This window comes from Balaenoptera ricei, chromosome 4 (assembly GCF_028023285.1).
Source record: "Balaenoptera ricei isolate mBalRic1 chromosome 4, mBalRic1.hap2, whole genome shotgun sequence".
Taxonomy (NCBI): Eukaryota; Metazoa; Chordata; class Mammalia; order Artiodactyla; family Balaenopteridae; genus Balaenoptera; species Balaenoptera ricei.
The window spans coordinates 161,719,484-161,733,117 of NC_082642.1; the positions used below are offsets into that span (position 1 = coordinate 161,719,484).

At 47.5% G+C, this 13,634-nt stretch overlaps 1 protein-coding gene across 12 annotated transcripts in view; it reads left to right on the top strand.

The window, feature by feature from the left end:
* The window catches only part of DIP2A (disco interacting protein 2 homolog A), a 90,479-nt gene that overhangs the window by 1,395 nt on the left and 75,450 nt on the right, over positions 1-13,634 (top strand). The window lies entirely within an intron of this gene.

Sequence of the window (13,634 nt, forward strand, 5' to 3'; positions counted from 1 at the left end):
ATTGCTCCTAATTTCTGCTCCAGTGTATTAGTTATTCCCTCAATTCCTTGTTGTTTTGTGGTTGGATGTTGAAGTTCTTTCTAGGAATTGATGGTTAGATAAGATTGAGAGCTTCATGATTTGTGTGACAGAACACACATGAAGACAAGTACTTCAACAGAAGAAATGCTTCTCTATTGAATCCTTTTATGCTGCTGTCATTTTAGACACATGTAGAGGATGTACAGTTGGGTGAAGGGTACAAGACCACGCATAGGTGGATAGGAGCCTGGAAATGTAGCTTAAGCTGAGGAAGGAGAAGACAGTGTTGAGGGGAGGGGACAGCGGAGTGCAGTGCTGCAAAGGAGGCAGGAGCCCTGGCCTGTCCCATGCCCACACCGGCAAGGTTTTATTTGCGTAATTAAAGGAAGGTGTTATTAATGAAGCACGCTCCTAAAGCAACCAAAGTTCGTGTCATTGTCATTATCATTTTTATATTTTCATCAAGTAGAAGTAGAAAGTGGGTCTCCCTTTGCCCTACGTGCTGTGTCTCTCCCCCCTCCTCCCCCGCACCCCGTTTGAGAGAAACTTCTAAGTTAGAATAAAGTCAAGTTGGAATAGGGTGCCTTCATGGCACTCACATTTGTCTGAATGAGGAGTTGCTTGAAACTTCGAGATGACATCATACGAGGCAGGTTGGAGGGAGGAGGGAGCTTAACACAGACAAAAAGCTGCCCACATGGACACGGGGGTCAGTGACAGATTCCAGGGTAACCTGGAGAAGCCTGCACGATGTCCCCTCAGCCCGTACCCAGCCTTGACTAGTAGAAAATACGCCCCTGCCTTTATTCATAACTCGCACGTGGCCTTGTTCTCCAGCATCCTCCCTGGGTTCTCACTGATTGTTGAAATTGGGGTTCATCCTCAGGGATGGTTCTGGTCTTTGGACACTCATCTCTCCCCATAGAGCAGGCTGGTGGGCTTCCTCATTCCAGAGGGAAATAGGCACAGCCGCGGTCTTGCTGCCTAGCTTTCCTGGCTGTTGTGCCCGTCGTGACTTAGGGGTCTCCTTCAAATTAAGATGAGGGTGACGGGTGGAGGTACACAGAACCTCACTCTTCTTAGAAGCCCCCCCACCCCATGAAATACTCCGGAGAATTCACGTATGTGGCTCCTCAAAGCATCTGTGGGTGAAAATGAGGTTATTAGAGGTATAATCTTGATTTTTATTTAGAAGAATTAATTCCCAAACACTTATGCTTTGCCTATTACTGTCTGAAATTACCTTCGATATGCCTCACAACTAATTTCGGTACTGTACAGTATCTTGGGGCTGTTGCTGCTGAACTGCTTTAGAAACGAGGATGATAGGGTGACTGGGTGGGCACAGGGGATCTTTAGGGCAGTGTAACTACTCTGTACGATACAGTAATGGTAGATAGGTAGATACAAGTCATTCTACGTTTGTCAAAACCCAGAGATTGTACGACACAGAGTGAGCCCTAATGTTAGCTGCGGCCTTTAGTTATGATAACGTATCAATTGTATTCATCAATTAGAACGTATGTACCACAGTAATACAAGATGTAAACAGTAGGGGATGTGCGGGAAATCTCTGTTGTTGCAAATAAATTTTTTGTAAACCTGAAAAAAAAACCCACAAAAAACCAAGGGTGATGGTGTGAAGTTTGTTCTTTGTTTTAGTTGCCTGCAGAGGTTTAGAGAGGAAATTCCTACACAATAGGTTACATTTGTCCCACTCGTGTTTTTTCATTCTGGTTAATAGGTCTATTCTGTAGCTTTAACTTCAGTCTGTTTCTTGTTTTCATGCAGTTTGATAGTGCAGGGGCTCCAGCCTGGATGGAGTTGACCAGAAAGGGGAAAAGCTCCCTTTGTGGATGTAGAGGAAGGGACTTCTTTTCACAAAAAGCGTTTTTCCTCATTAAATGTCTTTAATTTCTAAAATTTGTGATATATTGATAATTCCTAGTTTTCAAAATGACAGCCTGACATTGCCTTCACATCGATAAACATTTGTTGTGCTTCCTAAATATTCTGTGGTATACTAAAGTTCTCATGTCCAAATTCCATTCATCTGTCAAAGCCCAGCCCAAGTGTCTTATGTGACCCTTTCCTGATCCTCTCGGATGAGGCTCCTTTCTCAGAATTCTCATCACCTTGCCCCCTCTTTTGGAGTTCTTGCCACCTTTTGTTTTTTGTGTTTGTTATTTATATATATTCATTCATTCAGTAATTATTGAGTACCTGCTGGGTGCTAGGTAAGGTTTTGGCTGTAGTGGTCAGGTTTACCTTTGTTTCTCCATTGGTCATAAGGCTTTGCACAATGTTGTATTAAAATAGGAATGTAGATACGCATTGCAGAGAAACGAAACAATTTAAAGGAAATGTAGGCTGGAGTGAGCACCCCTCCTACCTCTGGCGTCTTCCCAAACGTGGCCTGTGGTATCCATTTCTTGTGTTTTCTTCTAGAAATAATCTGCCAGTGGTTCCCATACAGTGGTTCACACACCTCTCGGGCTCCCTAAGACGGTTGCTGGGGGCCTATGAGGGAAAACTATTTTTTTATAATAATACTAAGACGTCATTTCTGTTTTCCATGTTTGTACTGATGGTACAGGAGCAGTGATGGATAAAACTACTGGTGCCTTGGCAGAAACTGTGAGGGAAGGGCCCCAAATCACACTGACAGTCAGTGCATTCTTCACCACCTCCCCACTTGCAGTAGAAACAGTGCCACTTTGACTTAGACATATCCTTTCTTGCTGAAGCAGTAACAGTTAACTTTCTTAAATCTCAATCCTGAGTACTTGTTCTGGTCTCCTCGTGAGGAATGGGAGGTGCACGTAAAGCACGTCTGCCACACTGAGAGGTCCAGGGCCTGTGAACAGCTCTGTTATGCAGTTTGTGCTGCAGAACAAACAGGCCACGTTTGGTGTGGAGCGTGATTTTTACTTGAAAAAGTGAGTGACAGACAAGCTGCAGTTACTCAGAGCTGGGTATTTGGTGGACGTTTTCTGAGAAATGAAGAACAATTGTCAGAAATTGTAGCCAATGATAATATTTGTGCTTTCAAGCAAAAATATAAAAATTTAAAACTTTTATCTGCTACCATGAGCTTGACAGCCTCTCAGTACTTAAAGACTTTTTTTGATGGGATCAGTGGCAATATTAATGAATGTGAGTTATTGATATTATTTAGTGACATGTGTCAACGTTAGGAAGAGCTGCGTAATTCTGTGAACCAGCATTTTCCAAATGAACAGTGTATCATGTTACAAATTTGTGCATGGGTAAAAGATCCATTCAAAGATATACCAATGGATTGCAACGAAAAGTTGCAGTACGTAAAGTTCATTGATAAGGTTTTAGATTCTACGTTGCAACTGTCGTTTAAGAAACTACCACTTGCCTAGTTTTGGTGTGGTATCAAAGCAGAATGTCCACAGTGATCTGAAAAGGCTGCTGAAATACTCCTCCCTTTTCTAACCCACGTGTGTGTGAGGCTTTGCTTCATAGACTTCATAGACAGGATTTGCTTCATTGACTTCAACCACATATCCTGCAGCCAGCTGAATGCTGAAGCAGATATGAGAATCCACTTGTCTTCTAAGAAGCCAGATATTAAGGACGCTTGTAAAAGTAAAACAATACCTGTACTCACTAAATGCTTTGGAAATCTATTATTTTTTTAATTTAAAATATTACTTATGTTAACATGGTAGGTTTATTATAAAATTTTTAAAATTAATTAAATGTTAAAAAATTGCATCGTTTCAGTTGCTAATATGGTAAACATTGATAACTCACAAAGAAACAACAGCTCCTTGGGGTCCTCAATAATTTTTAAGAGTGTGAAGGGTTCTTGAGGGCAACACCTTTGAGAACTAGCAGACCACGCAACACTAACAGAGCTTTTAAGGAGATACCTAGATGTCAACGGGTATTTCTTTTACCTTGTGTAACATTTTTTTAGCTGTTGCCTGGTATAATGTGATTTCTGTTTATATTTTTAAGGGCAATCAGATGTTTCAATTTATAAAACACATGTTTGAAGATCTTTAAAAGTTGTACTTACTGATTAGCTGCTTGTACGTCCATCCCACTTTACGCAGAATCCATTATCATGATTTAGGTGTATTCCCTTTAGAATTTTTTTCTTTCTATAGTAAATCATCCCAGTGCAGTTGTCTTTTTAAAGAATTTTGATTTATAAATTTTTAAAAGAATATCAATACTAGGATTTCCATTAATATCCTAAAACTTTGCACATGCTGTTCATTGCCAGCTCTCTGTATGTGTTGAATTCCTTCCTTCGTTTGAAGACTTAAGTTTAAACTTCACTTTCTCTTTGAAGCTCTGCCTTCCTCTGAGAACAGCCTGCCCAAAGTTAGGTGCCTGCTCTTTTTGTCCCTTTAGCACTTCCTTTAGCACATTCTTACAGGATTTATCCAATTCTGTGTTTATTGTTTGTTTGGCTTTTCTTTGCCACTTCATAGGGAGCAGTTCCAGAGGAAGTTTGATCTGCCTATCGTCATGTCCTCAGCGCCTAGCATATTTTAGGCGCTTTACTGAGTGCTTGCTGAATTAATAGAAGAGTGACCCAAGCATGGTGCTTATTCTCAGTTTTAAATCAAGAATCCTCCGTAATTGGCTTGGATACTTAACTTTTTGATAATAGTTTTTCAGATTCAGTGAAGCCCTGGGAGGACTGACCTGTGCCTTGGGGAGCCATTGAACCAGGATGTGGTCTTTGTTGCTCTGAACTCCTAGGAGGAAAAGAGGCTGAGATGAGTGCGCTGGGCGTCCGGCCCCGCCGGGTGGAGCTCCAAGACTCCAGTCTAATCCGGCGCCACAGTGGCCATGATCCCCCTGGGCCTCCCCTGCTGGGGTCCGGGTCCACACTGACCACAACTGAGGTACGACTCCTGCCGCAGGAGTACAGCAGCTGCCGCATGCCTGGGAGGCTGTGACTCCCGACAGGGACCTTGGCTCAAGGACCCCACGTGGCCTGCAACTTTCCTAGGGCTGCCTGGAGTCTAGGACTTTTCCTGCCCGACCCGCCTGCCTTTCTTCTTCCTTCTGCAGTCACATCCGACAGCTCGCCAGCCTCCTCCGGCCTTTTCCCACCTAAATCTCTTCATGTCTGATCCTGTCACGATGTCTGCTTCTTGGAGGACCTGAATGGGTTTAGACCCGTGTTGGGAGGGCTGGTTTATTTGGTGTTCTGGTTTACGTGTCTGTCTCCCTCGTCGATGGTCCGCCCTTCGAGGTTGTACCTGGCATGCAGTTGGTGGTCAGCGTGTACTGAATTGAACTGTTTGCTCTTCTCAGGACTCCCTTGGCCGTGGCCGGCTCTGGCTTAGCTGTCCATCGTGATGCTTCACGAGAGCAGGGGCCGAGCCCACCTTGCTCTTCTCGGCGTCTCAGTCACCAGAGCCGCTGAAGTATCGGCCGTGTCCATTGACCTGTTACACTTCCAGGCTCTGTCGTAAAGAAAGGCGCCATTTGCTCTGTCCATTTGCCTTCTGTTAACGCCTGGCAGACAAAGGGAGGTTGGGACTTTGGGGAGGTAACCTTAGACTGGGGGTCAGGAGATGCCTCTGGGCAGGCAAATCGGGGTCAGGAGGAGCCGTCCCTGTGGCCGGGGAGGGAGCAGTCGAGGCTGGCGGGCTGGCTGGGCCGGGGCCGCAGAGGAGGGAGCCTGGTGAGTCATGGCGCGGGGGGCAGGCCCTGGGAGACGGGCCAGGAAGGCAGCCCGGGGCTGGCCGGGCGGGTGTGCTGGGCCCTGGGCTTCTGCGCCAGGTGTGGTGAGGAGCCGCTGGAGGTCTTGCTGCTCTGACCACCGGTGCCCTTAAAGACTCACCGGCTGCTGGGAGGAGGGAGAGTGCGCCAGAGGCCAGCTGCGGGGCAGGCGCTGCGGGCAGCACGTGGTTGGGTGCAGGGCGGCGGCCGCGGGGCTGAGGCGGGTCCGGAGCAGGACCGAGGGCGTCGCCGTCGCTGTCGCTGGAGGATGGCCAGGAGTCAGGACTGAGCGCCAGGATTTGCTGCGTGTGCCCGTGAGATGGGAGAGGGCGGGGAGGGCCGGGCTGAGGGCAAGCGTGGCCGTTCCTCTATTCGCAGAAGGGCTCCCCGAACACTCGGGCCGTGACGCGTGTGTGAGGCGGCCGCCTGGAGATATTACAGGACAGAAGTTTCTGCCGTCACAGACGTGCGTCCTCAGTGGGGGGAGCAGGTGGCCAGCTGAATAGAAACATACGGAACATTAGATTTTGATAAGTGCATTGAGAGAAACCGGGAAGGAAGAGGGACGGGGAGCAAACACTTGTAGATTTGGGGTGGGGAGGCTGCAGTTTTCACCAGGGTGGGCAAGGAAGGCCTCCCCGAGGAGGGCATTTGAATCCAGGGAGAAACTGCATTTCTGGGAGGTCTGTTTGCGGGGAGGGCTCTGCAGGTGGGGAGGCCCCAGGGCAGGTGAGGACTGTCCCGTGTGTGTGTGTGTGTGTGTGTGTGTGTGCGGAGCAGAGGGGGGTGAGCAGGGGCTGGAGGAGATTCCCCAGGGCCCCTCGTGCCTCCGCAGGATCAGTGTTTATCCTGGGGGTGGGGCGCCGTGGTCTGACAGGTGCCTCGTGCCGGGTCTCTGTCCCCGCAATGAACTGGTTGCCTAGGATGTGGCTGAAGGCAGAGAGTGGGGTGGTGAGTGAGGGTGGGGACACCAGCCAGTCTGCTCCATCGTTTCGCTGTGTTGGGATGACTGGGAGGGGCGCGCCTGTTACCCTGTGCAGTAAATGCTTCCCGCGTGACACACGGGCCAGGACGCGGGATGGAGAGGTGAGGGTCCTGTCTCCCACTCGGCAGTCGCAGCACCTGGGAGAGAGTGACTGCCGTCCTGCTCGGCACTGGCCGGTCTGGCCAGGCCCCTTCCTCAGCTGGCGGGCAGGAAGGTGCGGGTGTGTCGGGGCACAGTGCCCTTCTGGGGGCAGCTGCCTGGCGCAGGCCTCAGCCTGGGCGTGTGGGTCTGGGTCGTGCACTCGTGGCAGCCTCTGTGGTCATTCAGTTCCCTGCCCTCCTTTGACCTTCAGTCTCGCAAAGTGAGATCAGTATACATTCAGGACTTAGAGTCTGGAAAGAGACCGGGGCGGGGGCACTGGTCTGCTGGGGTGAAGAGTCCTCGTGGAGCGGGAGCCGGGGGTGGAGTCCCTGCCTGCCGATGCGGCCCGCACCCCCATGGGGCGTCCCCGCAGCTGTCATTGTCGGGCTCCAGGGTGAGTGCTCCGTCGTTGTACTTGGAAAGTCCCAGAGGCTTGTAACTTTGAAGACACATCTCTCTTTCATCTTTTAACTGACATGATATGCACCATTTATTTAATATAAAATGAACGCCTACAAAGCATTTAGTCACTCTGCGATGACACGGCCGAGGAAAGGGGGGGAAGGAAGCAGGGCGGTGGGAGTGGGAAACGTACTGCTGGTACACCCTTAAGACGGACTCTTCCTGTAGCATTTTGTTTGCAGTGAGCTTGCTTCTGAGTGAGACCAGCATAATCCTTGTGGATCAGTCTTTATACCCTTAAGTTATCTAACATTTCTGGTGGTGTACTTTCGTATTAAAATGACTAGGAAGTTATGTACTATTTGGCAAAGAAAAACCTCTGTGGTCAGGGAAGGAAACATCTAAAAATTGTTACCTCTGTCATCTGTTGATGAAGAATCTTTTGGAGTGATGCCCCCCCAAGGGCTCCCTTCCCACTTTTCACACAGGAAATGAATGGCCTGTGTTTTGAGAGTTCCTGGATTCTTGGGGCAGCACTTCAAGTAATCGCTGGGGGACAGTGGTCACGCAGGGGTTTCCATTCAGACTTGGCTTTGTGTCACTCAGCCGTAAGAAGAGAATAGAGATCCTGTTCCTTCGGTCTACACTGGCTATGCGTGATTTAAGATTACCATTTTGGAAACAGAGAAAGAACTTTTATTCCCTTTCAGACTTCAGAAATTTTCTACAGGGTCTTTGGTAGAGAACCTTTAAAATGAGTATCTGAAACGTCAAAAGGCATGCTTATGCTTGTTGAAAACAGGCAACTCAAAAGAGCATGTCCTAGTAAGTTCCTCCATAACTCATGGGTTTGTGTCTTTAGGTTACTTCTAAAGATGAAGGAGGCTAAGGATTAGCCTTTTCAGGAAACAGCTAGGAAACACTAAAACTAGGATAGTTTTGAAATGAAGGTCATAGAAATGTTATAGAAATAGAGATTCTTGTCTCATCGTCAGATAATCTTGGTGCTATGGACTGAACTGTATCCCCCAAAATTCATATGTTGAAGCCCTAACCCCCAGTGTGACTATATTTCTTTAAGGAGGTGATTAAGGTTAAATGAGGTCCTACGGGTGGGTCCCTAATCCCGTAGAAGTGGTGTCCTTAGAGAGAAAGAGACACGCACACACAGAGGAAAGACTACGTGAGGACCCAGGTGGGCGGTTGTCTGCACACGAAGAGAGAGGCTGCGGGAGGGACCAGCCGTGCTGCGACACTTGGATCTCAGACGTCCAGCCTCCAGAACGGTTGTTTAGACCACCCAGCCTGTGGCATTTCGGTATACCAGCCCGAGCAGACCAAGACCCTCAGCGTGTCATCCTGTCTTTCAGCAGCCTTCAGCAGACTGAGTTAAAAGGCTCATGACCTAGTGGGGCTGACAGACACGTGAACCGGCAGCATGGTGAAGTGTGTGCAGGACCCAGTCGGCGCTACAGGGGAGTGATGGTCAGGAACAGGCGAGCAGGAAAGAAAGTTTCTTCCAGCTTTGCTTTGAAGGCACGTGTGAGGAGGATGGAGCAGAGGAACACGGAAGAACGTGCTGGACAAAAGGAGGATGAGCCAGAGCTGAGTGGGCTGGGCGTCCAGACAGCGTCCCCCGGCCGGTGGCGGGAGAGCAGGTTGGAAGCACGGGGCTCGCTCACGGGAGGATTTATGCGTGCCAGAGAGGAATTTGGACCGGACTCGGGAGTCTAGACCAGTGTTGGAACAAAGTCACATGCTGCCTACAGCCCGGTGGGTGTTGTGGGTGTGAGGTGGCAGGCACAGTAGAACTTTCTGTGGTGGTGGAAATGTTTTGTGCTGTCCGGTGTGGTAGCCACTGGCCACATGTGGCATTAAGCACTTGAAATGTGGCTAGTGGGCCTGGGGAACTAAATAGTCATTTAATTTACTTTTAATTAATGGAAATTTAAATAGCCACATGTGGCTAGTGGCTGTTGTATTGGACAACACAGCAAAGTGTATGGTCTGCTAAAGGCATTGTATTAAAAAAGAGTAATGCCATCAACGTATACCTTATGCAGTCTTCTACCTCAGCTCTCAGCAGTGGGGAGAAGATTAAAATGAGTGTGTGCATTCAAGAACCCACAAAATCTTGAAAAGAGAGATGGCCAATTTTCTGTTTTTAAAGAAGGGCTAAGGGAGTGGTTACCCTTGGGTGCTTTATTTTAAGCAGGTCTTCCTTAATAAATGCTGGAGCCGGCAGGGTTTTAAGGCATTAAGCAGCAATTGAAATATTCCTGTGTGATCTCTGTCTGTCTCTCTTTACTCCTCTCTCAGATTTAGAATGATTTTTCTGGTGGCGTGCAGAGAGTGGTTTGGATGAGTGTGACGTTGGGCCAGAAACATTGAAGAGCGTGTTGCCGTGCTCCAGGGCAGGAGGCCGTGCCGGCCTGGGTGGAGGCGGAGCCAGTGGGCTGGGGAGAACGCTCTGAAATAGAAGCAGCAGCCTTGTGTGAAGAGGTGCACGTCGGAGGATGACTCCCGAGTTTCTGAAATGAATGCCGGGGAGGTGATGGGTCTCTTCATTGAAGATGTGGGACACAGAAAGAACACGTCTGCTTCATACCTGTTGACTGTGAGGTGCCTCTGGGAGATCCGAGGGATGGTGTCCAGGGAACATTTGGATGTGTAGGACTGGCACTTTCTAGAAAGGGCTAGTCTGGAAGTAGAAATTTGGAAGTCTTTGGTATAACAATTGCCCCATATGGAGAACTGAAAAATGCAAAGAAGGCCTAGGGCAAACCCTCGAGGAACTCAAACCCCAGAGGGAAAGGCAGAGCGAGGAGACCACAGGGGAGACTGAAGAAGGAAGGCAGCACAGCGGGAGCAGAAGCAGGGGTGTGGGCCTCTGTGCCCTCAGGCCGGAGAGGGTTTCAAGCCAGGGAGCATTTACTTGGGGCGGGGGATTTTCTAGGTCAATATGCGTGACCAGTCATCAGGTGAAGATGACTCTCCTTCCCCAGATGTCACGGAAATGGTAGCGGTTTTAAAAATGGAAAGGAAATTGACAGCAGGCTAGATTCTGGAAAGTCAGAAAGGTTGGTCGGCACAGTGAGCAAGGTCGGGGCGGGAGGGGGGAGGCAGGACTGAGGCGGGGGAGCCACTGCGCTGGGGAGGAGAGGGTGCCTTTTCCACTGGTTTCCAGAGTCTGCCACGCCACTCCATTGGGAGGAAGGGGTGCCCAGAGGGCAGGCCCGCCTCTGCCTCAGCAGCACAGTTTCTCACTCACATTCCTCAAAAGAGTTCGAGCGGAAGCTGTGCAGCTGAAAAGTTGGGAGACCCTGGAGGGGATGATATTGAAGTTCTCCTTTCAGCTGCAGGAGTGTTCTGCGTCTGGTCACGAGCATCCAGTGTGAATCATACCATGGTGTGGTTTCATCTCACCAAGGGATGTTTGAAAGCAACCTGCACGTGGCTGTTTATCGGGGCTTTATTCATAGTTGCCCAAACTTGGGAGCAACCAAGATGGATGTCCTTCAGTAGTTGAATGGATAAATAAACTGGTACATTGAGACAATGGAATATTATTTAGCACTAAAAAGAAATGAGTTCTCAAGCCAAGAAAAGGCACGGAACAATCTTAAATGCACGTTACTCAGTGAAAGAAATCAATCTGAAAAGGCTACTGATTCCAACTATTCTGGAAAACTATGGAGACAGTAAAAAAGATCAGTGGTTGCCAGGGGTTCAGGGGTTCAGGGGGTGGCGGGAGGGATGAATAGGCAGTGCACAGAGGATTTTTAGGGCCATGAAGTACTCTGCATGGTAGCGTAATGATAGATGCATGTCATTATACGGTGGTCCAAGCCCATGGAACGTGTGACAGCAAGAGTGAGCCCTGTGGGCTTTGGGTGGCAATGACATGTCAGTGTAGCTCATGGTCTGTGACACATGCGCCACTCTGGTGGCAGATGGTGATACTGGGAGAGGCTGTGCATGTGCGGGGCAGGGGATGGATGGGAACTCTCTGTGCCTTGCCCTCAATTTTGCTTGTGACTCTTAAACTGCTCTAAAAAAAGTAAAATAAAGCAAAAGAGAGAAGGAAAAAAAAATCTGGAAAATAAATCTACAAGCCCAGATGGTTTCACTGACAAAATTTATCAAACATTTGAAAAAGAAATAACACCAATTTTACATAGTCTCTCTCACGTATATTTTAACTTTTAATTTTGGAATAATTTTAATCTCATAAAAATTGCAAAAATAGTACATAGAATTCATTCAGTTTCCCACAATAACATCTTATATAGCCATAGTACATTATCAAACCATATTCCATATATTCTTAATTACGAAAGATTATATGATTATTGTGTTAAAAGATTTAATGAGTTCAAAAGTGCATGAAGTAAAAAGCGAAATCTAACACCCACCCCAAGCCAAATAAATAAATCACTTCCTAGGGGTAACCACTACTAATAATTTGTTGGGTACCCCTCCAGACATTTTGCGCACATACAGAAATATATATACCTACATGCATGTGAATATAGTTTTATTTATTTATTTTTATCAGAATTACATCATCTTGTATGTACATTGTTTTTCAGCTTGCTGTTTTTACTCAGTAGGATATCATGAAGCCTGTGTAAGTGATACCCACCCCTTCCCCACCCCCCCACCCCAAGTACCAGAGTATTTTTTAGGACTCACAGTATCCTGTAGTAGTGATGTATGGCAGCACATTCACTTCTTCCTACTTGTTTTCATGGACAGTTAGGTTTTCTCACATACTTTGCTGTTACATGTAATGTGCACCGCCTGTCCTCGTTCCTGTGACCTTAAGGAGTTGTTGAGTGCCTTCAAGAATAGGTCTTTAGAAATTGTGTTGCTGAGGTAGAGACATGATGATAGCATTCGGGGTTTTGCCTTTATAGTCCGAAGTGAATTTGGTCTGTGGCCGTGGAGGTCAGCCCGAGCCACACGTCGTGTCCCTGCCTGGGGCACTAGTGATAACAGCTGCCCACAGGCCACCAGAGAGGAACCTTCTGCAGATGGCCTGATGTGTTTCCAGAACTGCCCTGGGGCCTGGGTGCCCACCCAGGGGAGACCTCCTCTGTGTCTGGGATTCCCTCTGGCTGGCGGCCAGGGTCTCCCGGTTCTGTGCCGCAGGCTGAGGAGCTTGGTCTGCTGTCTGTCTCTTTAGTGTTTACCGGACCTGGGGTCAGAAACCTTGGATGTGAGTCCCTTTGTTAGTTCATTAGTTTTGCCCTGGAGTCTGTTTTGGATTCCATTTTGCTGTCTGTGGCCGGAAGCTTCGCATTCAGAGGCGTGTCAGGTTGGTGTCTACATTGGATACTTGAAAACATGCTAACTGGTTACACGTGAAAATGTGTAGCTGGTTATATGGAGTTGGTTTGGACAGCTTTCAGGATATGAGCCCCAAACTGGGAGTTAGCATGTTTCCTTTCTGAATGCTCCTTGGTACCTTCACCGTGTAAGCATTCATTTGAAATGAGAACGTGAGAAGAAACTGTTTCTAGGAAATGAGTACTTAATTTTAAAATATCCTGAGATTGGAATTGACGTATACACACTACCGTATATGAAATAGATAACTAATAAGAACCTACCGTATACCACAGGGAACCTTATTCAATACTCTGTAATGACCTATATGGAAATAGAATCTAAAAAAGAGTGGATATACGTATATGTGTAACTGATTCTCTTTGCTGTACAGCAGAAACTAACACAACATTGTAAATAACTATACTCCAATAAAAATTAATTTTAAAAAAAATCCTGCAAAATCCAATGCTTTGCTTTAAAATGAGGATTTATCTGTTTTAGTTTAGTGTTGCAGTATTGTTTTCATTTAAATTTGTCTTAATTACATATTTTCATATGTTCTGGAGGAAACAATTTTTTTAGTAGATATTGTTGAAAAAAACACGTGTGCTTTAAATTTGTTCACAAAACAAATGAGTTGCAACTCAATAAGCAAAATCATGCAGTCGTATCCTGGATCCAGTCAGGGTCTGTGAGCGTCCAGTGAGTGTAAGACGAGGACAGCGCAGCCCACGGGCCACTGCAGTCAGCAGTGGATTAGGTGTGCTCCTCACATCACAGGTCGGATGATGAGAAAGACGAAGTGCTTAGTGAAGAATTGACAACAGAGTGAGATTTGTTATCTGGTGTCATTCAGGTAAAGTAAAGATACACGGACACAAGGCAGGATATGTTCTGCAGAACGTATTCAAATTAAAAGGCCCACAGGGCAGTAGACTAGTTTTGGGTGGGGTTGGTGGGGGGTCAGGTGCGGACCAGGGCCGAGTCCAAGGGTGTCGGCAACCGGGAGCAGCTCCGTGGGCGCCCGACT